The sequence below is a fragment of the Oncorhynchus mykiss genome, chromosome 22 (assembly GCF_013265735.2).
Source record: "Oncorhynchus mykiss isolate Arlee chromosome 22, USDA_OmykA_1.1, whole genome shotgun sequence".
NCBI classification, from domain to species: domain Eukaryota; kingdom Metazoa; phylum Chordata; class Actinopteri; order Salmoniformes; family Salmonidae; genus Oncorhynchus; species Oncorhynchus mykiss.
In genome coordinates, this window is record NC_048586.1 from 39,570,894 (window position 1) to 39,574,627 (window position 3,734).

Here is a 3,734-nt window from a genome sequence, read left to right on the forward strand (position 1 = left end):
GTACAGATGTGATGGTACGCTGAACAAATATATAAATACAATATACAATAATTTAACAGATTTTACTGAGTTACAGTTTAAGGAAATCAGTGAATTGAAATACATTCATTAGGCTCCAATCTATGGATTTCACATGACTGGGAATACAGATATGAATCTGTTGGTCACAGATACCGTACTTTAAAAAAAGTAGGGGCGTGGATCAGAAAAGCAGTCCGTATCTGGTGTGAACATAATTTTCCTCATGGAGTGCGACACATCTCCTTCGCATGGAGTTGATCAGGCTGTTGACTGTGGCCTGCAGAATGCTGTCCCACTCCTCTTCAATGGCTGTGTGAAGTTGCTGGATAGTGGCGGGAACTGTAACACGCTGTCGTACACGTTGATCCAGAACAACCCAAACATGCTCAATGTGTGACATGTCTGGTGATAAATGCAGGCCAGGAAGGAACATTTTCAGCTTCCAGGAATTGTGAACAAATTCTTTGTTTGTGCAAACCCACAGTTTCATCAGCTGTCCATGTGGCTGGTCTCAGACAATCCCGCAGGTGGAGAAGATGGATGTGGAGGTCCTGGTCTGGCGTGGTTACACGTGGTCTATGGTTGTGAGGCCGGTTGGCTGTACTGACAAATTCTCTAAAATGACATTGGACACAGTTTATGGTGGAGAAGTGAACACTCAATTTTCTGGCAACAGCCCTGGTGGACATTTCTGAAGTCAGCATGCAAATTGCACGCTCCCTCAACTTGAGGCATCTGTGGCATTGTATTGTGTGACAAAACTTCATATTTAGTGGCCTTTTATTGTACCCAGCACAAGGTGCACCTGTGTAATGATCATGTTGTTTAATCAGCTTCTTGATATGCCAAATCTGTAAGGTGGATAGATTATCTTGGCAAAGGAGAAATGCTCACTAACAAATTTGAGCGAAATAAGCTTTTTGTGTGTATGGAACATTTCGGGGATATTTTATTTAGAATAAGGAAACATAAGCTCAACCCTTTACATGTAGCATTTAACACTGGTGTCTGCATCAATCATGAATCTGTTCTGTTTGAAGTTTAAACTGCATTGCTTTACAACCAAACTATTTACCCATTTAAGGTATTGACACTGGTAATGTTCAAGTCCTAAAGTTGGCAGTGTTTTTTATTGTACTGCATTTCTGCAGCATCGTCTCTGTGGTCCTTGATTCACAGGTTAACCTTTCAGACAGAAAATACCCCAATAAAACTTGATGTATTTAAAGACATGGTCATTATGCCTCTGTACAAAAAAAAAAACACTGAATTATTCCTAGTCACGCAGTAGCTGCTTTTACAGAGGACACAGACTTTCAGGAGCGAGCTGTGTAAACTGTTCTTACTGAGAGCACTCAGGTCAGGAGACGAGACCGTGTGCCATACCTTGGAAAGGGAAAATAAGTCACACACAAAATGCCTTTTATAAATGCATTTATAAGGCCTAGTGATACAGTGTACTTATAATGCATTATACATCTTGCTATAAGCTGTCTGCCTGAGACACTACCAGGGCAAACAAGAGGCTTCTGTAATCCATCTACCCTTATGTTACCTAATGTTCATCATAGCCTCTTATAGCCATTGACAGACATGCTGTAGCAATAAGGCCCAGGCCAGGGGTTGGACTTCACACCTGAGTGTCGACGTCCTTCCGAACCAAATGGAGGTAAGGGTTCTCCTTCCCAGTGTCATAGGTTGATCAGGAGCCCCAGCGGCATGCACAGTGACCATACCTGAGTGTAGGGTTTTGTCCTCTCTTGTCTTCTGTCCAGTGGTTGGTTGAGTGGTAAATTGCCCATTTAAAGGGACTCCTTTGCCACAGCACTCACATGTATCCATCCCAAGAAACACCAATATATGGCATGCCTTTAAAAATGTTAAAGCTTGCCTTTTCTGCTTTAAAGTTAAGCACAAGGGAAAGGGGACACTGTATTCCTCACACCACCGTCGGGTTCGCCACCACAGGGAAGAGCTGAGGAGGTGTAATATGATAGGGTTAGGGGTCGCCACCAATGGGAAGTGCTGAGCAGGTGTAATATGAGCCGGGCGGAGATCGATACGCCCCTCCGTGACCTCCCCTGGCCCCCAGCGGTTCGACAGCAGTCAGGAAACAGCCCAGAAATCACTGGGGGATTATGTAGTGAGGTGTGTGCATGCGTGAAATGCATTAGCGAGAAGAGGTTAGCTATTTCCATTTGTGTTCTGACTGCCGTTTCAGCCTCCCCAGGATAAAATAACCCCTTTACTAGTTTATACTGAGCTGTTGGGACTGGGTCCAACTCTATGAGTTCCTGCTACGTTACCCTTCGACACCAATACTTAAATGTCTTTGGAAAAGGGTCACTGAAGCGGTGAATGTTATTTTTTTTATTTCATGGTTAATCTGTGCATGAAAGTATAAGTATTGACTGGGCAATATGGCTAATAGATGACCAATGATGCAGGGGTTATGTTCCTCATGGAGAAAGCTGTCTTTGTGATTTGTCAGCTCATGCAGCGACCAACCTGGACGCTTCCCTTCACCCAATCTCCAGTTACTCGTGTTCTTTCTCTTCATCTCATCAAAGTCACCCACATGTAATGAGACAGTGAGGGAAAATAAACCCACACATTTATTCCACATGTGGGAGGCATTGTGGAGAGATTAGACTCCCTTCAAACAAACAGCTATTGGCGAAGTCAATTTAAACAGAGGAAATATAGTGGGGATTTGGGTAGAGGAAACAATGTGGAGGTTAAATGGGCACCGAGACACTTGAATGGAATCTTTCTCCCTGTAGCAAGGAAGTAAAGTAGAGCTGTGGGTTACAATGGCCATGTGGTTTAAAGCACTCCAGTAAAAATTATTTAAAGTAGTACTTAAGTAGTTTTTGGGGGTACTTTACTATTTATATTTTTGAACATAATGTATTTTTTACTACATTTCCCCTGACACCCAAAAGTACTTGTTACATTTTGAATGCTTAGCAGGACAGCAAAATGGTCTAATTCACGCACTTATCAACAGAACATCCCTGGTCATCCCTACTGCCTGGCAGACTCACTAAACACAAATTATTTGTTTGTAAACTATGTCGGAGTGTGCTGCTGGCGGTTAGTAAATTTTTAAAAAACTAAATTGTGCCATCTGGCTTGCTTGATACTGTCAGGACTTTCATTAATCTGATGACTGTTATTTATCTAATCAACTAACTATGTTTAATTGTTACCTGATTTAAATTAATCATGTAACAATTAACTCATTAGGAATTTGAGGCACAACAGAAGTTTTTATAGAGTTATCATCTCCCGAATTCAACTCTAAAAGATATACATACATATATGTTATATATCGATAAAAGTCACTTATTAATCATTACGTAATTTCAGTCTCAATTCTGAATGTTGCAGACTTCATGAATCCGCAAGAACCCCAGCCTTTTCTGATTATTCAGTACTACACAAATGTATTTCATTGATTTATTTACTAACTAAATAATAACACAGAATACACATACACACTTACATGAGACAAAAGTCCCTAGTGGACTGACAAGATATGACGACTTGTTACACATATGGAGAGGGAGGGGTAGATAAAGAGGGGGAGAGACAATCGTACATTTGGAAACTACCCTCAAAGTAATAATAAAACTTTGCTCATGGACCACCACCCGTTTGGGTAAGAAATGTAATGTATTTACGTGTAGATGTCTTTGTTCACCGTCTCT